This window comes from Anser brachyrhynchus (assembly GCF_964034855.1).
Source record: "Anser brachyrhynchus genome assembly, chromosome: 4".
NCBI lineage: Eukaryota > Metazoa > Chordata > Aves > Anseriformes > Anatidae > Anser > Anser brachyrhynchus.
This window is the reverse complement of record NC_137698.1, coordinates 67996276-68020154: the sequence shown is the minus strand read 5'-3', so window position 1 is coordinate 68020154 and position 23879 is coordinate 67996276. Positions and strand designations below refer to the sequence as shown.

At 40.5% G+C, this 23879-nt stretch overlaps 1 protein-coding gene and 1 long non-coding RNA gene across 29 annotated transcripts in view; both read left to right on the top strand.

Annotated features, from left to right (window-relative positions):
* The window catches only part of ABLIM2 (actin binding LIM protein family member 2), a 142390-nt gene that overhangs the window by 1788 nt on the left and 116723 nt on the right, over positions 1–23879 (top strand). The gene's annotated exons all lie outside the window — the stretch shown is intronic.
* Positions 4566–17120, top strand: LOC308195124. Its single transcript, XR_013951284.1, has 2 exons — positions 4566–4682; positions 5108–17120. It is a non-coding gene; the product is annotated as an uncharacterized lncRNA (long non-coding RNA).

Sequence of the window (23879 nt, the reverse complement as noted above, 5' to 3'; positions counted from 1 at the left end):
AAACACCTGCCGGAGGCTTCAGATAAAAACGGAGCTTTGCATTTCCTCAATTGAAAGCGTAGCAATTTCCACATATGCCTATCAGCTGTGCTCCCGTGTGGTCTGTGCACGGAAGGCACACTTCCAGCCTGCCAAGTGCCCAGGCTGGGGCAGGTGGGAGTAGAGTGAGCACGTATTCAGGGGTGCTGGAAATCCCAAGCCTTTCTTCTGCCTCTAAAGGGATCTAGATAGTTAACGCAGATGGTGACATCTGCACTGGAGATGATTAAAGTCGAGCGCAGAATCCTGTCCTGTTCCCCATCTGTAATCTCCAACAGAAGAATATGCAGCACTGTGAAGCATTTAAATTCTGTAGCAGTAGAGCTGAGGCTGAGAGAGGGAGTAGAAAATTCCAGAGTTGCATCCTGAGAATGTTTTAAACACAAATTTGATAGATTGCAAAGTCAGAAACACAGAAGAAAAGTTAGTGGGTAACAGTCTAGTACAGATGAGACTTGACACAATTCTGTCTCCATAATTGCACCAAATACAGCATAAATGAAAGAGCAATAATGAACAGTGCCAAGATAAAAATAACATCCTGGGAAAAAGGGTGGAAAAACCCCTGAGAGTCCTTAGCTCTCATTTGAAATTACAACTGGCAGTTTTAGGAGCGTTGTTTTTAAGTATCGCTTTAGCTTTGATGTTTCCAGATTTTTGATTTACCGTGTCTGTGTGGACTATGTAAACAATTTACAATCAATTTCTATGATAAATTAAATGTGGTGAGCCCACCTCTATTCTGCAAAAGCAACGGAAATTTTCTGTTAACATCAGTAGGGCAACTATCGTACAGCAAATGTAATGCCACAATGCACTTGAGTAAAATTACTGCTTACAAAAGATTTCCACCAAAATTGCTCTGGAAAGGCTGTAATTCAAAGCTTAGTGGTGGTACTGTAGCAGAAGGATGTTTCTGTCTCTGCCAAGAAAACCAGGGTGAAATGTGGCATCAAAATCAGCACCACATAAGGTTCAGGGCATTGTTGTCATGTTTGGTGATCCAGGAGTGATCCATCCTCATGAGCTGGAGTCAACCTTTGTGGATCTGTGCTTGCTGCTCCAGAAGCCTTCGCTCAGTCTGTGTCTCTTGTGCTGATGTGCCACATCGTTAGTATCCCTGCCTGGATCCCTGCCATGCTGCCTTACTGTTTTAACCATAAGGTTCGGCTTTAGATGTACAAACAGTTACATTTGGTACTGTGATTTAGTTTATGATACATAGATCCAGATAATACCACTTAAAGTGGCTCTATAGTACTTGCTTTGAAATGTCATTCTGTATCAATGAACTACAGAATCATGGTGTAGTTTTACATCTAGAAAACATATGATCATGTGGCATAGGAAAACACAACTCAAATGTATTAGTATTTATAGCATAATTAGATTTTCCCACACGTGATTATCCTCAGCTGAATTCCGTATACTTACCTCTGACCTCGTCTGAAAACATTTCTAAGCAAGGGCTCATTCACAACCCCTATATACCTAGGAGAGTTGCATGAAATGGCTGTGTATTCAGGATTCTGAGTGTATGTTTAATAATTTATAATATGGTTATCAGCCTGGTATCCCAGTTCTTCGCTGTCTTGAAATCATAGCAAAAAGAACAAAGTAGGTTAAAAAATAGAAATTGAGAAAACTAGGTTCCCATTAGTTCCCAGAAATAGGGTAAAATGGTGTTGATTATTTAAGTGCAAGAAGAATCACAGAGCTAATTACATACTAGGTGAATTATCTCAGATTAGATTAAATTAAATGTCATGACACAAATTAGCTTGGCTCTTTAGTCTCTAAACTGTTACATTAGAGGGAAAATTTGGTTGTGTGGATCAGAGAGCTGCTGACAGAGGTTCACAACCCAAATGGCATACGGCCATAGTGGCACTGGTTACAAAAGAGGTTGCACAGGCTGGTCACACTGGTTTCTGCCCTGCCGGGGAGATGCTTAACTCCTTTTCAAAGTTCACATGTAAAGAGGCCAGCAGGAACCCTTCCCAGAGACAATACCCTGGTTGTTTCAGACTAGTATATTTTTCTGTTTTAATTTTGGCCCTTCCTTTTGAGCACTGGTAGCAGAGTGCATTAAGTTACTTGATGGGAGCAGCAAGAGGTCGCCTTGCCTTGGAGTTCTCTAACTAATGAAATATGTATGTGTGAAGATTATAATGTGCGGTCCTCCAAGTTTAGTAATTAAACAGAATTAGAGCTACTTCATTTCCTTGCCATTTTAGCTATGGTACGATCTCCCTGAGAAAGTATACAATGGCATGTAACTGCTGATGGTAATTCTTGCTCTGAAATTGAATTGCGTGGAATATATATATATATATGGATTGTAAAAAAACAGGAAGCTGTATCTTAGGCTTCCTTAAGGTTTTTTGGCTGAAGATTATTCTTTGAAACATCATGTTCTTTGATGGTAAGAACATCCAGCACTGCTACAAGAGGGTGAAATAGGTCAGACGAGATTATCAGGTGATAGCTTCATCAGCCGGTAACTTCTGACTGCAGGACATCCCGCCTGCCGCAGGCCTTTCCGTGCTACCCAAGCTCTGCTCAGATGGGAAAGGTAGCTTGTTCTGCTTTAAAACACCCGGACATTTTGCTCCACGAGTGAGGTCTGCTTCTTGCCAACCTGCCCGTCTTCCGTATGGTGTCTGTGCAGCACCGAGCACTCTGTGTGGCTGCTCTTCTGGCTGCAGCTGGCTGCCACTTCAGCATGGTGATAAAGCACTGTTGGTTTTGCTGCACGGGGTTTACATACTTAATGCCCAATATTCAACTTTATGATAAAAACAGAGGGCCAAAAATGTAAAGAGCTAAAAAAATAATTGAAAAATCAACTGAAGTGTGGCTATTGAGGTACCTTTTTCCCTCTTTTTCCTCTTTCTGAGACATGGGCTGGCCAATATTCAACCAAAGTGAGGAAACCCCAATCATAGTAGTTTTGCTGATTTTGACAAACCGTTCACCTTCTACCCTCCGCAGACCCCCAAATCCAGTCTGTGGAGATGTGTCTCTCTTGACTGTTGTTAACTTGAAGCTCAGCAGCGTTTTCCAGTGCTGTTGGGGGGCTGCCGGTGCCATTAACTCACCTTCATACCCTGGGTTTTCAAACCAAGGGATCACAATAGTGAATGAAGCGTATTTGGGTGGAAGTGGAGCATGCTGCTTAGAGCTTTTGCAGGTCAGGGATGACTGCTGGGATGGGAGCGGGCTCAACCATCAGCGCTGCTGCGGCTTCCTCATTCATCCCTCCAGCAGGCTGGCGTCAGACATGGCAGCGGAGGGGCCTCTGAGATTATCGGACAATTTGCTGGCTCATTGTCTGCATCCTTAAATATATCCTTCAGGCAAATATTTCCGAATTTAGATGATTCCCTGTGTCAAGATCTATTAGTGGTGTGTCAGGGCCTTGAGCTGTTACCATCTGAAATGTTGGAGCTTTTTTTTTCACAGCTGGTTAGTTGATGCTCGTGCTCTGAAATCTAGATAGAGTCTTGTTTTGCAGGAAGGACAGTTATTTATTTTTCCATTCTAGAGAAGGAATCTGAGAGGAATATAAGCTCCATTCAGTGAATAGTTCTGTCTCCTTTAGGAACATGTTTTCTCCTTTTCTCTGTAAAAACAATTCTACTGGCATTAGCCATATTGATCAATACCTCCATTTTGGAGATTTTCCTGATAGTATAGTACAAGTTGCTTGATCTGTAGTGAAGGAAATCAAAGTGTTACTGCAATTAGCCATGAAAAATAAAAATAAACATTTCTGAATAGTAAGATATCACTAAAGATGTTTTAAAAAGACCTTAATGTTCCCATAATATGGATTTTTTTTTTTTTGCTATTTAGAAACCATTACTTTTTGAATTAAGCAATATTGTCACTGTTAAGCATAACAGACCACAATTGCTCCTCATGGTAGATAGGAGAAGAAAGCGTGGTACCTTAGTTATTACTGTATGGTAACTGTTCACAAACACAGCATTCCTTGGAAGTTTTTAAGTATCTCTTCTGTCATTTCATTTCTAGCATTGGTCAGTCTCTGATGCATCAAGAGAGGATGACATATGATTGTCCTGTGTTCTTCTTCTTCCCTCTTCCCAAATTCTTATTTGGGGGACAAAAATAAATATAAGTGTTAAAAAAAATCCTGCTGTTTTATGGAGGGAAATAACTGAATATAGCATAAATGTGGAGCAGTAAGCATACGGTAGTTGCGTTCCTTCAAGCCCGTTTCAAAGGATACGAAAGTAAAATCAAATCCCTATGGCTGTTTATAGGGTAAAATCCTTGGGGAAGAGGGAGAAGTTAAAATTTGATACATATCATATGCAGAAAAAGTCAAAGAACCTGTTATGCTTGAGTGTGTCATACAGGAGCTTTGGCAACTTCAGAAAATAAGTCATTAGAGCTCCTTCCCCTTGCAGGTGTGTGACTTGTGGATTCACAGGTGGCAGCAAACCTCAGAGGTAATAAGTAAGGCACTTTACTAGTTGTTGTCTAAGTACTGGGATCTTCTCTAAGCAACGCTAAATGGAACTAAATGAACATGCGGTGGTTAATTCAGGGAGTTCTTGATCAGAGACCAGTTTTTGCTTGATTTATTTCTACTTCTGTCAAGAGAGTTCACTGAGGTACATTTATAAATCCCAGATTGTTGCAGTATTGCAGTTTAAAATTATGTGAATGATCTAGAAGTCATGAAAAATATTTTTACAGTTTCATCTTTGTTTTCATCTCAGTTACTTGTGTTTACTTTGCCCAGTTTACAGATACTCTAGGTCCCTTTTCCTTTCCTGTTGGTGTTCCCAGTGTTGCAAACTTATTTTGGATCTGCAAGTTATTTCTCTTCTTTACCTTGTAACAGAGCAGTGAGGGGTTTTAATAGAGTTCAGCTGACAAGTTTGCTTTTAATAGTCTGGTAGAGTTTGCCTTGCTCCTGTGTTTCTTTTGGCTTTGCAATACCAGCAGTGTTAAAACAATTGCTTGATCACAATTTAAGATATAACACAGATACAGAGGACCTAATCTTTAAGGTTGTATGTATATAATTGTGTAGGGCATGGAGACCGCAGAAAACCACAGAAATTGGCCTTGATGACAGGAAGGCAGGAATGGAGTAGGATTTGCAGCCAATTCACATAAATGGAGTTCAAGGCAATCTGGAACAGCTGGGCCTTCGTATGTCTGTACGGTGGCGGTCTGGAGCGAACGTCTGGCAGCGCCTCCAACACCTTGCCCCTGTGACTCGCACATATGCCATCCGTTCTGCTATCTGCTAACCTGGCTGCAAGTCGGGCTCCGGGTGCCAATTTTAGGGTTTCTGCTTGTGGCCTGAGTTCCAATGTGCTCACCGGTTCCTGCCCTACTCAGGCTAAATAAAGCTGAACGGACCCGAAAATAACGCGCTCTGCCTTTGCCTGGGGAGCAGGCCAGTGCTGCACCTGAGCATGGGTTGTGGGTATGCGGTGGTGGTGACAGGCCAGCATGGGTTTGCGTGCCATCTGGAGCTCATCCATGGCTCAGTGTGCCTTTGGGTACAGAGTTCCCACCCGCTTGGTTAACAAATCCTGCACGGGGGGGAATCTCACTGCTCTCTTCAGCTGGAACCACCCAGTGGGTGGCTGTAGGGAAGATGGAGCCAAGCTCCCCTCACAGGTATGTGGAAAAAGGGCATGAAGCGACAGCTAGGAGTTAGAACACAGGAAATTTGTGCTGGCTGTAAGGAGAATAAAAACAGCAAAGGGAGTGCCTGAAATCTGGAAGAGTTTGCCTGGGGAGGCTGTAAAACCTCCAGCCTCAGGGTTTTTCAAAATATATTTTGCAAAGGTCTGAGCAACCTGACCTAACTTTGAATATCGACCTGCTGCGTGTTGGACCTCTGGGTGTCCTGTCCAGCCCCAGATTTTCTGAGGATCTCTCTGCTGCAGAGACACACAGGCAGATTTGTTTTGAATACCTTGCTTATTTACTGACCAGTGTTCCTCCTGGCTAGGCTTTGGTGGTTCATTCCTATCTCAGGAAATTGGAGGAAGAAATCTGCTTCTTCTAGTGTCAGCTTTGTGTAGGAGCATTTCTAAGTTTTCCTGCACCAGACCCTGTGGAGAAAGTAATTTTATGGACCACAAACCTGTTGAACGGTTTCCCAGAAGATGCAGGCCCACTCTCACGGGCTGCATATGCACAACCGCAGAGCCCAGGTGTGACAGACACCAAGCGTGGTGTGAACATCTGGCTTCTTCATCCGTGCTGGGACTTTGAGAAATGATAGCACCTGTGGTTGAGATCACTGAGAGCTGCAGAGTGTTTCTTCCCTCTGCAACTGGGGCATTTTTTTTTGTGACTAACTGAAGAATCAAAGTAAAGATTTTAACATCTTTAATAACCACAGCTTCTCATGATACAGAACTAAGATAACATCTCGGAGACTGTCTTAATGTCTCATCAGCTATGTCTTTACAAGCCATAAGACGAAGCATTAACACTTCGTTTTGCTGTATGTCACATTCGTTGCCATTATTTAAGATCATAGCAATGCCTATACCAGATCAAATGCCTGTGTGGCCCAACACAATGTGCCCAGCAGTGCCCATCACCCAGTGTGGTTAGCAGTGGCTAATAGTAGTATCTTGAAAATTGTGCAAGACCAGGATGAACTCCAAGTGATGCTTCATCCAAGTGCCTGATTTTAGCTCTTTTTCAATATATTCGCCTAAATTTCTTTCTCTGCAGAAAGGCAGCATAACAATAAACTTCAGTATATATTTGTATCTTAATAGAGCTACTCTGAAAATCAGTTATACTGCTGTAGATTTGATTTTGTCTGTATTATTTATTAATTGGGATAATTGGGATTGAGCTAAGAGTGAAAGATAGGTTGTGCTGAGGACCCATAACTCCCGTTACTTCTAAACTCAGAGTTAAATAATCTACCCAGAGTGAACATTGTAGTACACTATTTTTTTTCAGGAAAACTGCAGTAGTGGTAGGCACTCATTTCAGATTCAAATTTCTTTCCTTAGAGCTAAAATTTTAATTTGTGATATGCCTGAGCTTTTTTCAAGGTCAGTGTTGATTTTTCCATAGGAACAACGTGGTCCATGTCCTGAAAAGAATATGGGACTAACATTAGAGTGATGCTGCCAGCTCTGCAGAAATGCTCAGCTGGGCTTTCTGCATCCTGTCTCTGAAGCACATAAGGTCTGCATAGATCTAGAAGCATGCCATAGTCATGGCTATTTTAGAAGGCAATACATAGCACTTGCTGCAAATTGAAGTTGGCAGAAAAAGCCTGGCTGTTAAGCTAGAGCTGTCAGAAGCTGCCATAACGTTGGTTGGATACTTGCTTGATTCACCCGTTACAAATTAGAACAAGGCAGCTTCTCAGAGTCTTTGTGCATACAAAGGTACTTAATATTTTTGGAAATATATAGGAATGCTATATATAGGAGGCACTCTCAGCTTCAGCTCTGATTTTGATTTTGTGCATGTTTCCTAAGTGTTGTTGTGATCCGTTCAATTAGGAATGGATGATTTCAGTATAGCTTTTGCACTGCAGACATCAAAACAATTCACCAATTTCAGATCTGGAATTTAGGCTGACTTTTTGTTTAATTCTAGTTATTAGTTTAAGCTATTTTTATAGCATTGTGTAGGTTACAGGTCAAATTCAGTTGCTTAATCATCTAGTCTCCTACTACTTCTCTGAATAACTGGTTGTTTGCACTCGCATATTCCAGAACCGAGTTAGAAAAAACAGAGCTGTCTTCCCTATACACAACAAAAGATAACAAACCTACCACTTCTCCTGATAGTCTTTTTCTGTACTAGTCACTCTTGTGCTTAGAAAGTACTGTTCCCTTTCATATTTTTAGAAACGTTTCATTTTTTGTTTTCTCTAGCTGCACCTATTTTCTTGAAGTGAGCCTGTGAATGTATTTTAAGTTATGCACCCAGTGTCACTTAGAGAGCCCTTTGCAGTTGGTAAATAGCAAACCTTGACACGGTAAAGAAAGCTGCCTACTCTTAGCCTGCCCTGAGGCTTCTTGCTGTGGTTCTGGAAGGCAGGTGGTGGCTCCAGTGCTCCGAGCATGCTGGAAGGCAAAGGGCTGCAGGTTAACAGGAAACTCCTAGGAATTTGCTAGGGAAATTCTGGTAATTATGGTGTGGAAAAAAACAGTGGTATGGAAAGTATTATCACTGCATTGACATTATCGGACTGTGAAGAATTAACAGTTACCGAAGGTCCTATATTGGTCACAGGCTATTTGACATTTCAGCTTGACAGCTATGTATAGCACTTGAGCAGTAGGGAGCAAGGACTTCTGATGGACAGTAAGAGCTACACGTCCAGGAGAGTGCGGTGGTACTAACCCACGAATTGGTCGTCCTATGTGTTTCACTCCATCCTTTCTCTAGGCTGTGATCTCTTCAAAACTGCTATGTCTGAGATAATGTTGCATCTCTATGTTGGCATTTAAAGCATCTTTTTATCACTTCATATTTTTTTGTTGTTGTTGCATATTTCGGTGTAAGCATCCTAAAATGTTATGCCCTAAAGAAATTGCTAACGCAATAAAAAAATGGAAAGCTCTTCTACATACAAATAATGTAATTAAGAGGGTAATTACTGTTGTTAATAATTTTTCCTATACGTCATCTGACTGCAGTTTATTTAGCTTGTAAACTTTGAGGAGGAGGTTCTGTCTCTGTGTACCGCATAAACAGCCATACTATTTTTAGTCCCAAACTGAAAAGTAACTTCATCTACTTAGGAAATTTCTCCTCTATTTGGCAAGAATTCCTTCCATTTTTGGTAGGATGGATCACTCTTTACATTTATGCTCTCCGATTTTAGGGTTTCCTTTTGGTAGAATGTTATTGTGGTGCTGTTGGAGTTGTGTATTTTTATAAAGATGTTTAGCTTTTTGCTAGTACTGTTCATCAGTGTGCTACAAAGCTCTCACAAGAGAAGTAGTGACTTAATTCACTTATACACCATGAGGAGCTAAGGACAGATTTGTGACTTGTGTTTTGTAGGATTGATCAAGGGGAAAAGAATTAGGAATACCACAGTCTGAGTTAAATGTTGCATCCATTAGGTCACTGGCTTCATAAGTATAAAACTTGATATATTTGGGGTTGGTTTTGCCATTGATGTAAGTGGCTGACATTTGGCTGCAGAAGTAAGAAAGGAAAATGAACTCTTGTCACCTTCCACCAAGTTTTGAAAAATAAAATCTGGTCCTTAGGTTGTCCAACAGCTAAAGGTGGGAAAGAGAAAGGGAAGAATTGGGCTTGCAAAAAAAAATTAAAAAAAAAAATTACAACAAAGCCAGTTTCCAGCTGCTGATTCCATGCACTGGACAGCCTGGGTATTCCCCTCCTTGAGCTTTGTTTCCATCTGGCTAGTATCCATGAGACTTCATTCCACAAAAAAAATCAGGATTGCAACCGATGTCACCTGTCAGACATGGTTGTGCATGGAAAATATTTAAAGCAAACAGACAAAAACAGATACAAAAAGCTAACCCTGGGTAACATTCTTATTTTTACGTGACACGCAAGGGCTGCATGTGCTGGCACACGGGCTGCAGTCGTGCAGCCCCACCAAGGAATCTGCAGCCCACAGCACGCTTGTCCCAGCAGACCCCTGCCAGCAGCTGCCACTGTCACTTGCTAGTTGTTTCAAGCTGTTTAGAGGTGACGTAACGTGTCAGAGAGACAACATGCCGCTCTTTGCTCTAGGGGCAGGGTTAAGCTAATATTTCCCTAACGCCGAAGGACAATGTTGTAGATACATGTAGAAATAAGGCAAAGCCCCTGCTCTTTTCTCTGCCCATCACCATTTCCTAGCCAGGTAAGGAAGCTGGGCACTGGGACTGGTGACCTGGTGTGTGCAGCAGTGGGAGCAGGACGCAGACATCAAGGCAGGTCAGCAGTAAGAATGGAGAGAAGCCAGGGCTCTGCTGGAGGGTGTCAGATGGCTGAAGGTTTTTGTAGTCCAACTGAAATAAGAGCCAATTCCTGCAACTTCCATCAGTCACGGTCACATTAATACAATAGGTAATTTGGAAAATATTTTCAATTCAGACTGATAATGCCTCTAAGCTTTTGTATCCCCGGTAAGCTGAAAGCTTAGTTACTGGGGTGGAGATTATGGCAGTCCTGAGGGCTTGCACTGTCAGACTTGTTTACTGGGTAAATTTGTCATGGTTCCAGAAGAGTATAACCACTGATACCAAATATTTGTAGAGGAAAGAGCATCTCATGAATAAGGAGAACCATTCAAATAAGACTAGGAACACACAAGGTCACACCAGATGTTGTCCCTTGGAGACTGGTGCAGTACCAGCATGGCGTGGTTATAGAATCATGCAATAGTTTGGGTTGGAAGGGACCTTAAAGATCACCCAGTTCCAACACCCCTGTCATAGTCAGTGACACCTCCCACTATACCAGCTCATCCAGCCTTGGCCTTGAACACCTCCAGGGATGGGGCATCCACAGCTTCTCTGGGCACCCTGTTCCAGTGCCTCACCACCCTCATCCTGAAAAATTTCTTCCTTATATCCAATGAAGAACTGAAACTCACTTCAGCTTTCTGTGTTGTTTGAAGCCTGTTTATGTGCTTGGCCTTTGTTCCAGATGTGGCTCACAATGGTTATACCTTGACCTAACAGGTATCTGGGTCATTGCAGTCTAGTTGGTGAGGAGGAGTCATCTGGCAACAACCAGTTGATTGGAATTGATGTAAAGCAGAACGCAGACAAGTATTTCTTTGCTGGAAACTGGACTTCAAACAACAGATGTTTCAAAAGCTCTGTTTTGAAAGGTGTTCTCAAAAGTTTGTTCAAATTTGTAGTTGAAGAAATTTCTTGAAGCTTATTTTCAGAGCTGTGCTCTTGAAGCCACAGATGAAACAACTGCCAGTCTTGAAGCTTACAGTCCCCGTAAGGAATAGCTGTCAAAACGTGCTGTGGCAGAACATCAGAATAAGGTGCTGGCAAGTTAAAAGTATCTTATGCATGTCCAGAGAATCTCAAGAAAGCATAAGTGCTAATGCTGGGGATGCTGACTTATCAAAGGAGTGCAGCTATACGCAAAAGGATTAATTTTACATGCTTTGAGCTAAGAAGGCTCCACAACCTCAGATGCAAATCCACAAATGAGTTAAATTTAGTACGCATTTTATTGTGCCTTTGTTTTGAAATGGGTGCTGTTCACGTTCACAGCTTGGCGTTCTTCATTTGTAGTGCTCATCATGTTTTTTAAGTTATTCTAAAATTGATTCTAAAATGGATGTTTTTGAGATTAATAACTTTCAAGACTAGATATGCTTTTTGTCACTTGTCCTATTGAAGCATAAGAACATATACAAATATAAAACCAAAACTCTTTTGATATAATTATTAAAAGCTATTCCTTGTGTTATGCTTTCAAATCTCTAAAATCCTCTTATTTGAATCAACATTCTTGAAAAAGATTCTTCAATTTTTGATGTTACTCACAGACCATTCCAAATATAGCTTTGGTCAGCTTCCTTGTGCAGGTATAGATACTAAACTGTTATCTCCCCAAATCCCTCATCTGTGAAGTACTGTGTTGCAAATTATTAACTGATTACTTTATTCTGGAAGTTTGCAGATGTTTATGTCATTTAATGCAAACAAATTGTAGATAAAATATGTTAGGACATTAAATGCTTAAATGTTCTTTTCAGATAATAGTTCTGTTTATTCAGCTTGTGGAAACTATAGGGGAAGTTGTGAGCACCTTAAAAAGCACAGGTATGAAGCAAGAAAACAGAAGGTTTTGATTATTATTTAGAATAACATTAATAAGTAAATAGGTCTAGAATAAAATTATGGAAGATTGCTGTAGGTCACTGCACTGGTATGTTAACATACTAAACTATTTGGAGGACGACACATTTTCCACATCAGAATTAAACAAACAGCAGCTTAATGCATTAAGTCATTTTGGTAACATCTGCTCTGTCAGTTGCCTACGGGCTTGAAAATTAAGTATTGTGGCAAAGCTGCGCAGACAAATCCAGCAGCTCAGGATTTAATGCTCCAAGTGGTGAGGCCAGTTTTGGGTCCTTCGGCTCAGGTCACACTGGTGAGATGTTTGTGGCCCCTTCATCCTGCCTGGGCTTGCAGGAGATGTTCAGTGCTAGGCATATCACTGCTGTCCTATTTCTCCTCCTGCCACAGCACTAGAATTGGTGAGGAGCTTTAGGGGGCTGTTTCAGGTGTTTCTACTGTGTGCAGTTCTAGGCCACCAGCAATGAGGAACAGGAATATAATGAGCTGTGGGAGGATTTTTTATTATTATTTTTTTCTCTATAATACTTTTCCCTGTTGCGGGGAGTCGAACTCTCCAGGTTACTTTGCTCTTCCCAACACCCTGGGTAGGCGTCTTTACGACAACACTCATGAGACTGTAATTCTTGCTCCAAAGCAAGGTGTCCGAGTGTATCTCTAGGACTTTAAATAGTTTTCTACAATTTCTTTAGTAATTTTAGTATCATAAGTTTACCAGATAAACAGGATACATATTCTTGTACTGTACAAGCAGAAGTGAAAACCTTACACTTACCCCTGAGATGTAGCTATCAAGTAGGGTATGGACACAAGCAGGGAAACTGGGGGAGAGATTGCAAGCAATATGATCTGTATTTGAAAAGTAAAAAGTTGGAGCATCTTTTTTTTGCCATTAGGAATTTGTGTTACTCAGATGGGAATGGCATGAGGAGACTTAAAATGGTAAAAAGTTGCAACCTTCTTCTGCAACTAGAACAGTTACAAACAGATAATAGTAATTAAAAATAAATAAATCATAGAACTGTTTGGATTAGAAGGCACCTTAAAGACCATTCAGTTCCAACCCCCTACCATGGGCAGGGACACCTCCCACTAGACCGGGTTGCTCAAAGCCCTGTCCAGCCTGGCCTTGAACACTTCCAGGAATGGGGTATCTATCATTCCTCTGGGCAACCTGTTCCAGCGCCTCACCACCCTCTGAGTAAAGAATTTCTTCCTAATATCTAGTCTAAATCTACCCTCTTTTATTTTAAAGCCATTACTCCTTGTCCTATCACTACACTCCCTGACAGAGTCCCTCTTCAGCTTTCCTGTAGGCCCCCTTTAGGTACTGGAGGGCTGCTCTCTTCTCCAGGCTGAACAACTCCAATTCCCTCAGCCTGTAGATTTCTGCATAATCACTAATCTTGCAGTGATGGCACTTAATTTAAAACATCACGTATTTCAAGGCTGTGATAAAATTGTGAGACTTAACAATGCTTCTTATATTGCAGTCCCAAAGTGGAAGAGTCAGCCAAATTTCAACAAGCATTTAGATAAGCAGCGCTAATCACATTGCCTAGCATTTGAATTGCAAGGGAGCTGCGTAGCATGCAGAGCCTCAATGCTGGATACGTGTACAGTAATATCTGTGCCTAAGATTGTGTCCTGTAGAACATGTGGTTCACTGGGATCCGTATTTACTGCCATAAAATTGCTACAACTTTTCTAATGTCTGGCCCTGCAAAGTGCAGTGTTAAATGTTCAATATTGTAAACCAGATTAATGTCTTTGTATGTGTGGTATATGCATAGATTTTAAAAGATGGCATTGTTTCTCCACTTAACTGTGGCATTTCCAAGGTCATTGTGAGTCTAATATTTTATTTGTAGGATTGGAATGAAATTCCTCCTGAACTCTCTCTGGGTCTAACCTGGAGCTAGACAGCTGCAAGTCTGAAGGCAAGCAGTGTAAATGGAAATACATATTCATTGTGACTGACAGCACTATGGGATAAGAAATTCATTTTGACATTTATATCTTAAAACAGCAACAACAACAAAAGAAAAAGAAATGTCATTCATTTAGTCACTTATATGAGTGTGCCTAAAAGTAGATTCTGTTCTAATAGAATCCAGTGGTCTAAAACTACAAGTTCAGATGAGAAAAGTTGACCCCCTGCCAGGATATCCCAAATTCCTTATGTCAGATCGAGAGAGAAAAGTTTGGCTTTACTACTCGTGTTCTGTAGTATAATATTATGATGGAAGATGGCCTTGTAAAAAAAAAAAAAAAAAAAAAAAGATTCTGCAAGTTAAAGGTGTTCAGCAGCACTGAATGCCACACTGCTTTTTCCATAGATGCTGAATATGAATTTGGGAGCCTAATTGTTAGCGCCTTGCTGCAAAGAGTCCTCATGCATTTGTGGTGATGTTCACGCTAGAGAGTGATTTTAGACAAGTCTGTTTTGCTGTCATGTGAGGGTGTCATGCAGAGTCCTGCCCCTGGCACAAAGTGGAAGAGGTCCACGGGCTGCTGGGGTCTGGGTGTATGAGGAGAGGCTGTGGAGCCAGGCTCCGAGGCGAGGCTGAGAGGATGTTTACATCGCTGTCTTCCACTTCCTCCTGGTGGACTGTAGAGATGGTGGAGCTTCTGCTTCTGAGATCTGCTCCTCAGAGGTGCACGGCAAAAGAACAAGAGTCAGCAGTGCAGCATTGGAACTTCTGATTAGATATAAGGGGGGAAAAATCCCAGGGGACGTGGAAAAGCACTGGAGCAGGTTCTTCAGGGAAGTGGTGTCCTTCCACCCTTCTGTCAGATCAGAACCGGACAAGGCCCTGGGCAACCTGATCGAGAGGGATCCACGCTGAGGGGAAGGCAGGACTCGATGACCTCCAGAGGTGCCTCCCAACCTACATTATTCTGTGGTTCTAAATGTAGTGTGTGGGTGTGCTAAACTTGACTTTGGTGTGATTAAATTTTTATTTAAAGCTAGAGCAGAAGAGTAAGTCAATGCTTCTGGGACTCTCATGCAGCGCTTCCAAAAATAAAAGAAAAACTTTCAATGGAAACTTAAGTTCTTCTTTAGCATAATGGTATCTCAGCTAAGAGTTATGTGTCTGTTTTAAAACGGTAGCCATGTCTCAGAGAGTGTGTTATGCACCTTGTACAGGGTCAGATTTAATTCTCCAGGTCATAAACTGAAGAGCTAAATGGATTCAAGACTTAGATTTCCCATTCTGCAACAGATAATTAAAAGATCTAATCTCTTATACAACTGACCTGAGTATAAAAACAATACATTTCCAGTATTCTGTAGATTTTCTGCATAATAGAATACTCAGCTTTTAATTTTTAATTTAATGCCATTACTACAGCTAGGCCAATTTTAAGATAGTGTATTGATTTTAAAGTTGAATCTTGAGATCATTATTTTCTTGTGGACTGAATGGAAAGCATATTGTGAATTCCTAGATATATATTGAGGAGAGGTAGAAACTCATTAATAGAAAACCATCTGTAAAATGATTGTAAAATATATTGTAGACAAGGAGCTGTTTAAAGATGAGAAAAAATCAGTTTTAAAAGAGCAATATTTATTTTATTACATTTTCCAGTTATGGCCACGCTTCATCATGCAGCTAATAAATGGATTGATGCATAACTGAATTTAGGATTAGCATATAGTCATTAAAGTCTTTGAGTAGATATGAGTGTTTGAAAGGGTTTGGATTGGTTTTAAGTAAAATAATTAAATCTTTCTGTGTAAGTAGAAGAATGCATTTTAAAGGGATCATTGTAATTCTGCCTCTGTGCAAATGTACAAAAACATAATCTCACTGCTTTAAAAAGAAACATAGACTATGAATTAAAAACTTTGTCTCAGTCACCTTCAGCTTGATTAGAATTATTTTATTTTCTGTCTTTGCAATTTCTAATAATTATTATCGGACCAAATGTGGAAATGGTAACTACACAGCAGTGTCAGTCTGCCAGAGAATCTCTGGGGGGCTGCTATCATACTGCTGTAGTGAAGGGCACATTGGTTGCATGTCTAGAGAGCAAAGAAATGATTTAGAGTCATTTTCCTTTATCCTTCCCCTTCACTAAGTGGAGCTCACAACTGAAATCGGCCCAATCAATTGGCAGCTAAGTGTTGATTACATCAGTATAGGGATAACGAAGCTAGAACTGATTGCATGACTTAGGTGGATTTGACCTGCAACTGCAAAGAAAGTGAAATGGGAGCTTAAAAGAAGCTATTTGTAAAGCAGAACAGAAAATATTCTTGAATATAGGTGCAGGGATTAGGCTACTTTCTCTTAAATGCCACACTGAATGGCATATTTATTAATAAAAATAAAATTATTACTATATTTATAGAAAACTTCCAATACACCATCTTGACCAATAATGTTTTAGCAAAAACTCGATGGATTGTAGAGTGATAGATGTCAGTCATCAAATGATACAGTATTGCTCCTATTTTTTTTCTCAAATGGTAAGCCAGCATTTGGAGCACTTTTTATTCTTTTGATTAGGAAGAAGAATTGACTAATGGATGCATGTATTCCTTGAAAAAAAAAATAAGAAAAGAATGTGAAAAAAAGACCATTTTTGTTGAGAACAGTAGGGCCAAAAAACAGGAGGCAGTCTCCTCAATCAGAAATGTTGCTTTCAGCTATTTCCCCACTGCAGAGTACCTGTTGCTCTTCTATTCCCAGGGAGATGAGTAATTTTGAGTAATTTTTTTTTTTTTTTGTCGTATGGGCAATGCCTGTGTTTGCATGCATTTACCAGGTATTTATATGCAGAGGTTTCCTATTGTTTTCCAAACCTTACTCTAAAAAGGCCAACTTTCCTTTTCACTGAAAAATCATTCTTTTTCACTTATCTGTAAAGTTTTCTTAAGAATCTATGTTAAAGAGACAGTTTACACATGTATTTAATATATCCTGAACTTGCACAGTCAGGATCTGGAAATAAGAATTTGTATCATTTGGGGAATATTTATTCAGAAAGAGAGTTCCTTTTTTTTCCATTGCCTAATTTTAAAGCTAAGAGGTTAAAGATGTTTCACGTTTGTTATATAATGCTACATATTGTTAATTCCTGTCCAAGAGTTATGCTTAAACCATTATAATACTTCTGTTTTGAATAAAATACATTTGGATGTTGTATCATACACAGTGGTCTTTGTGTGGAAATTACTTTTTTCTGATTAAACTTGCATTGCTCTTGGCAGTATTATTTCAGCAAACAAAAGCTGGCATCATACAGAGATAAAATGTAATTATGAACTTGCCTCTGAAGAGTTGATGGTTTGACCTGCCAAACCTATCAAGATAGGTATCTATGAAGGTCTTTATATATAGGAGTATTTCAGCTGACTTCAATACAACTGAAATATTGCACTAACATTTTTCATATTCATTGATGCTCATGTTAGTATGCACTCTGTTAGTATTAGCATCCAAAAATATGAAAGACAATTAATGAATTCATGTCTGCAGAGGAAAAACAAAGAAAGAAACTAGAAAAAGACTCAACCAGTAATTGGGATAATTCATGATTAAAAGTTCATAATTATCTAGAGGTACTCGAAGGAGAAAAATAGCACAAAAAGGAAGAAAATGGTGCAGTGCGTTGGTGAAGTAATAGATTGAAAACTTGGTTCTGAGGTGTTATCAGCCTCCAGAAATAATGATATTTGTTTAAAGTAATTATATACATATATATATATTATTTTTTTAATGACTTTCCTAACTCTTGGATGCTTGGAGTTAGGTGAGATGATGTCCATCCCATCAGACAAGGGAAGACAGAAATTTCACCTTATTTGTCTATTTGTATAAAGCTTGTGTTTTTGCACAGTGAAAAGCTGAAAACTCATTCCTTTAATGACTACAATTGCAGTTTGAAATGTTACTCTTCCTTACAGTGCTTTGAAAATATAAAACTGTCTAAAAACATTGTCATTATGAAATCAGTGGCACAATCCATAGCGTTAAAGCCTCTGCCTTCATTTGTCAGTGTGGTGTTAGGTGGTGAAACTGTGATATGATGTGGGTCATTAAGCTGTATGGCTTGGGGCATACGTGCACGTCATTCCCATCTTCCAGACTGAAATTCAGACCATGCTTTTCAACTCTATTTCAACTCAGTGCAGGAAGAAATTGAGATAGCACTGGAATTTCCAACTCTTAGTGAGACAGAAAGGTATTACTAGTTGAGTAGCTTAAAGTGATGGGACTGATATGTGACTGACAGTACGAAAGATGTTGTTAGAATGACTGAGTCTTCAAGTTAGCTCAAATTAAGGGCTTCTGCAAGTCATGATGGCTAATTTAGGGATTTGTGCTTTTGTGCTTATGTGTCACTGGCTGGGGTGAGTGAGGTGGTTAATGAGCAGACAGGTACTTCCAGAAAATGTCTCATTTTGCACAGCAGCAATGACAGTTGGAGCTAAATTTATTAGAAAAGTAAGGATTGGATTGGATTAAAGAATTGCTCCTAGTTCTTTGCTTATTTAACATGTTAGCCATTACTGTGTCTTTTTTTTTTCCTAGCTCTTATATAAGAAATTGTATTGCTGAGATAATTCAATCACATCCTATCATTTTTCATACCCTGAGGACCTCATCAGTCTTTTCAGTGTTGGATATCATGCTTTGAATATGAAATTGATATTCACTTCTTCTAGCTTGATCAGATTAACTTTATTAGACTATGTTTTTCTTAGGTAGCTTACTTAGTGCTGTGCTCATATCCATGCTTTAAGTACTCAGAAAAGCAAAATAACTTTTTGAACTTCAGGCCCGTTTCTAGAGAGTCGCTTTTAAAACCCAGAGGTTTTGAAATATAGATACTGATAGCGTTCAGCAGTGCAGAAAAACTAGTCATACTAGCGCGAACGTTTATTTCATTCATTACAATGCAGAATTGTCTATCTTATTCAGTGGGAGCAGGGTTGTCACTCTAAATGATAGAGAGGACCGGGGTGCCATAGAATCGGTATTTACCCTCTGAGTCATGACTTGCTTTATGACTGTTTGGACTGGGAGGAGAATTATCTTTGCTTATATTCTGTTTTTGAAATAAACACTGGAAATGTACTGTGGTAGCATGGATCGCTTGCTTTTTCTGTGTAGCATATTAAACTGAAGTTGGACTGCTCTCTTATTAAAACCATTATTTTTGTGTGATACCAGGGGACTAGAGCAGGGCTGGATTGTGCCTGATGCTCCTTTGGCATGCGGTCCGCAGTGGGGAAGAATAAAAAGAGCTCTTGTGTTTTGCAGTCCTGCAAGTCAAAAGGCAGGCCAGCCTCCTCCTGCTCCCCTGCCTCCCATGGTCCACCAGGCTTAGCCAAGCATCATTTATCCAGCTTCTACAAAATACCAGCTGGCCACACATCGAGCAACAGTGTCACAGGTTGGCCGTGGCAATGAGAGCCAGACAGACTGAGTCTCATTTTAGCAGGTTATAGGTCAAGGAATAGCTACTTGCATCCCACGTAATCGTCATCTTAGTATATTGTCATTAAAGACCAGAATCTGTGGGATTATTGGCAATTGGAGCAAATTGCAGGCAGATGAAGATGCGCAGCTCCTTCCCCTCGGTGTGACCTACATCTGCCAGGAGCTGCGGCCTGTGGGATGGGTGGCGGGGCATTGGCCACCCATTGGCAGAAATTCTTGTCTTGAGGATGGTAAGAAGGGGGTCTCTTGAGGCAGAAGAAAATGAAGGTTTTCCTAATGCTCTTGCAAAGACAGCTGGTCAAGTCCAGGCCTTGGCTGTAGTCTTAGGTTCCTCATATTTTTTGCATGCGATGAGAGAATTTACCAGATTCAGTCACAGTGAAACTAAAAACATATTTAGATTAAGAAAGTTCCTTAAAGAGTTCTTTAAAGTGTTTTCCTCTGATTTCTTTTATTTTGAATTGAAAAGTGCTCTTCAGTGCTGTCCTCCAACCATATTTTACAGTTTTCCCCTTGACGAACAGAAATCAGTTTCTGAATCCCACTTTTCATCACACAGGTCTGCATTTTTTCCTTCTTTTCCCTCTCTCTAGACACACTGACACAGGCAGCACCTGGTGGTGCTCCCCACAGCCTCACCCTGCCCCGGTGCTGGGACCAGGCCGCGGCACCAAGTTCCTGCACCTCCTCAAAACAGAGGCCTCTGTGTAGAGCAACCTGGGCACAGGGGCTGGAAGGGGAGTAGAGGCTCCAGCATCTCCTGCCCGCACACAGCATAGATCTTGCTGTTGTTCCTCTGTCATGGGGAACATAATTTGTCCAGGTTTCAACCCTATTAAAATCAGAGGACTCTTCTGGCACAGGATTTGGTATTGCGTTTTCATCTGTCCTTCAGTGAGTTGCATTTCTGTACATACCTGGGAAAAGTGCTGTGCAATACCTTTCCAACAAATAGACACTTTTTTTTTAGGTGATGTTTCTTTTTCCCCTTCTTTCCATGACAGGTTTGTATAAAGCTCCTGACCAAAATATTTGGTTTTACGTGAATCCACTAACAGTATAAGCTGGCGTGTTGCAAAGTAAGCAAACCAAAAACTCGATCTCGTGTGCTCAAAGACTGTGTTGTAAGCAGCTAATAAACAGTGTCTGGAGGCAGTAAAAATGTGGTTGCAGAGCTGTGCAAGAAGTAGCACAGTGGCTCTAAGCTCAGGGGTTGTGTTTGTGTGAATGTAACACGTTTCTCTTATGGATGCAGTTTTGGAAGACAAGTGATTGCAGAAATTGTGTAGCCCGAATGTGAAAATGGAGGCAGTGTGTTGATACATCTGGTGGGGATGAAGCACAATTTGACGCGTATGCAACTGAATCTAGGAGGTTTCATGCTGTGACCACAGCAGTGACAATTTCACCAGTGTTAACTAATTTGCACCTGTTAAAGTGGTGTGACTTCAGCTCCAACATTTCAGTAATATGAATACCTTTATATATTTGAAGTAACTGTGTGATTGCAATAAAACAGTGGTTAATCCCATCTTAATGCCAAATTAAGCATAGCAAATAAAGCCAGGAGGAGTTCAGTTTTATATTGCAGCATTAATTATTCAAGACATTTTTATATTCAGCAGAATAATACATAAAAAAGAAAGAACCTTTGGAAAGGTCCTTAAATTATTGTTTGTAATCCTTTTAGAAACTCCATTTCATATAACATTAATGGAAAGTGAGTACCTTATAGAGTAATCAATGGTTGAGGGTAATTCATTGTGGCTTAACTAGCAAGATAAATTACTGGGTTTTATGTTATTTTATTTTGATTTGGCTTTTTGGTGTTGCTATAACAAGTAGGCATGGTTGTTGTTACTCTGTTTGTACCAGGGAATGGAAAGAGAAATGAGCCATGGAAATTTGTTCTAAACTGTTTTTTCCTGGTTCCAAACACTTGCTCATTTCCTAGCCAGGGAATTTGCTTGTTCCCCTCATCTGCTCAACAACACAGCTGAGAGCAAATATCACCGTGAAAATGAGGTGGGAGGATGCTGAGCAGGGCCATAGCCTGGTCACTATTACCAACCGGAGGGTGGAAACCAGCAACAAAACAGCAGGTTCTGATCTACAGCATCTTCTCTATGGTTTGTTACCCTAAAGATGGGCAAGAGTGTGGCTCCAGTAACCAGTGGAGGTACTGGAAGTAACCGTGGGGCAGCCAGGGAGCTGCAGAGCAGATGCAGTTCCAGTCCCTCCTTTACTGCCCATCAGCCGCAGCCTGTGTGGGTCTGAATCTGTCTGACAACAGCTGCCTTCAGCAGGACACTCGTATCAACAGCCCTTTCCATTATCTCGAGGTTACACATATTCTGCAGTTTCACAGCTTTCTGTGAGCTTCCTCTTATGATAAATCAGCAGGTAGTGTTAAAGTGTTTTGAGCATTTATCTCAGATTCATGCTGATACGCTGGTAATAAGAGTCCAGGGTTTTTTAATTGATTCTTTAAAAAAGAGGCAGTTATTAATTTTGGAGCTACTTATGCTGGCACTGAACAATAAAGAATATCAGTAAATATGAAGTACTCCAAGAAAAAAAAATCTTTTTGCTTAGTTTCTTGGTATTAAAGTCAGCTCAGAGACAATTCCCTTTCAAATGCTGCTGATGAGACATTGTAACCTTAGGCGAATAGGGAAAAGGCTGAACTTTCTGGTAGTGAAAAATAAAATGCTGAGATCAAAACTTAGCTGAACTGAGATGAGAAATTAATGCTGTTTAAAGTCTTCCAACTGAATCAATAGTAGTTTCGCTGGTGGGCATCACTGGGAGCAGGGTGAAGTCCAGCGGCATTAGATTTCCAATGATGACTTCTTTTTTATCTTTGCTTTCTAAACAACAGGCCATACTGTTGGCAAATTCCTCAGTGACCATCAACCAAAATTAATGTATTCAAGCAGGCTTTGGATCTGTCCTGCTGTTTTGCAGCTACATTGTTTTATAGAAGATGGGATTTGGAAAGCAGGCAGAAAATTCTTTTCTGGCTTGGTCACTGTGGGTTTAAAGTGCTAGGAGTTGGGTGCACATGCAGGGGACATGGAGAGCACTCAACCTATACTATCATTTGATGATCCTGTACAACAGGTAGCTTGTGACTGCAAAATTATGGAAGTGGCTGTGTAACTTTCCAGAAGAGAGCAAAGCAATTAAGATCCTTTAAGTCTACGTAATTACTTAGTTAATAGTTCATTTTATTCTCTATTTAAGCACTGGAAATTTCCATTGATTAAAAATCCAGGCAATTTAAATGGTAATTTTGTGTGTAAAACAATGATAAAATAACATTTAGTGATCTCTTTCTTTCTTTGTATGCATGTGTAACATCAGCCCACACAGAAAAATCCATCCTTATAAACCTGCTCCATGCATTCATTTACTCCCAGAAGAAATACCCCCAAATGATCCTGGCGTCTTCGCAGGGTCTGTCATCTTTCTTGCACTGTTCGCGATCCTCTAAATGTCACAATTCACACCGTAGTATAGTTCCTCCTTTATTAAAGGTATATAAATTAGCTCTTCTAACTTCCAAGCCTTCTAGGGAGAATTTTGGTCATGCTGACTGCCATTTATTGTCTCATCTGCTCCTGCCATTTCCCTCCCATAAAGTGCCGAGCTTGGATTCTGGGTTTTATCTTGACAGTTCTTGTTACGGTACCATTTTATTGCTGCCAGGATACCTTCCCTTAACACAACACATCCCATTCTCCTGATTGTGTTCCTCATTTAGTGCCAGCTATTCAGCAGAGGGTTTAAGTTTCCCTCCCTCTCTCAAATCCTCTCTCATTAGTCCCTTGTAGTGCCTGACCTTTTAGTAACGAATACCTTTTGTTCATTCTTTGCCTCATCCATATTACATGGCAGTTTTTCTGCTCTAAATAGCACATGTCAGCCTATGACCTCTACTTAAGCACGTCTTGTCTTTTCTGACATCTGCTCCGTTTTCACTGGCCATCCCTATCAGTTTCGCAAGGTCAGCAAATTCTCTGTGCTGCAGGTCTATTTGTAAGATGTGAGGTACGTGGTGGCATCTCTGCGGCTTTCACTGTCACTTTGCTGCTAACCAGAGCATATCCATTTACCCTCTGACCTGTGTCACTTAGCAAACCACTTTCTGGATGTGCTGGCACGCCGTGACCTCATTATGAGACAGGGATTTTTTTTTTTCCCCAGTTCTCTTAAGAATTTTCTTGCACCTCTTTGTATAGTATTTTTGCTATTAGGAAAGCTTGGCTAAAGGCATTGCAGGCTGTATATTTGACCTCTGTGCACCATTTTGTGTGTATTAGTACGTTTTTTCCAGATAAATCTGGAGGCTGGTGCTTGTGTTGTAGTTGGGACAGTAAAAGGGGACAGCACGTCCTTCAGTCTGATATAGGTCTGCTGTAGAGGGACCCTTGTGAGAAAGAAGCTGGTAGTGGGGGAAGCTGCGGTTTCATTCATCCGATGGGCTGGCCAGCAGACAAGGGCTGTCATCACCAGTTTCAGGGCTGAAGAAAGCTCTTTA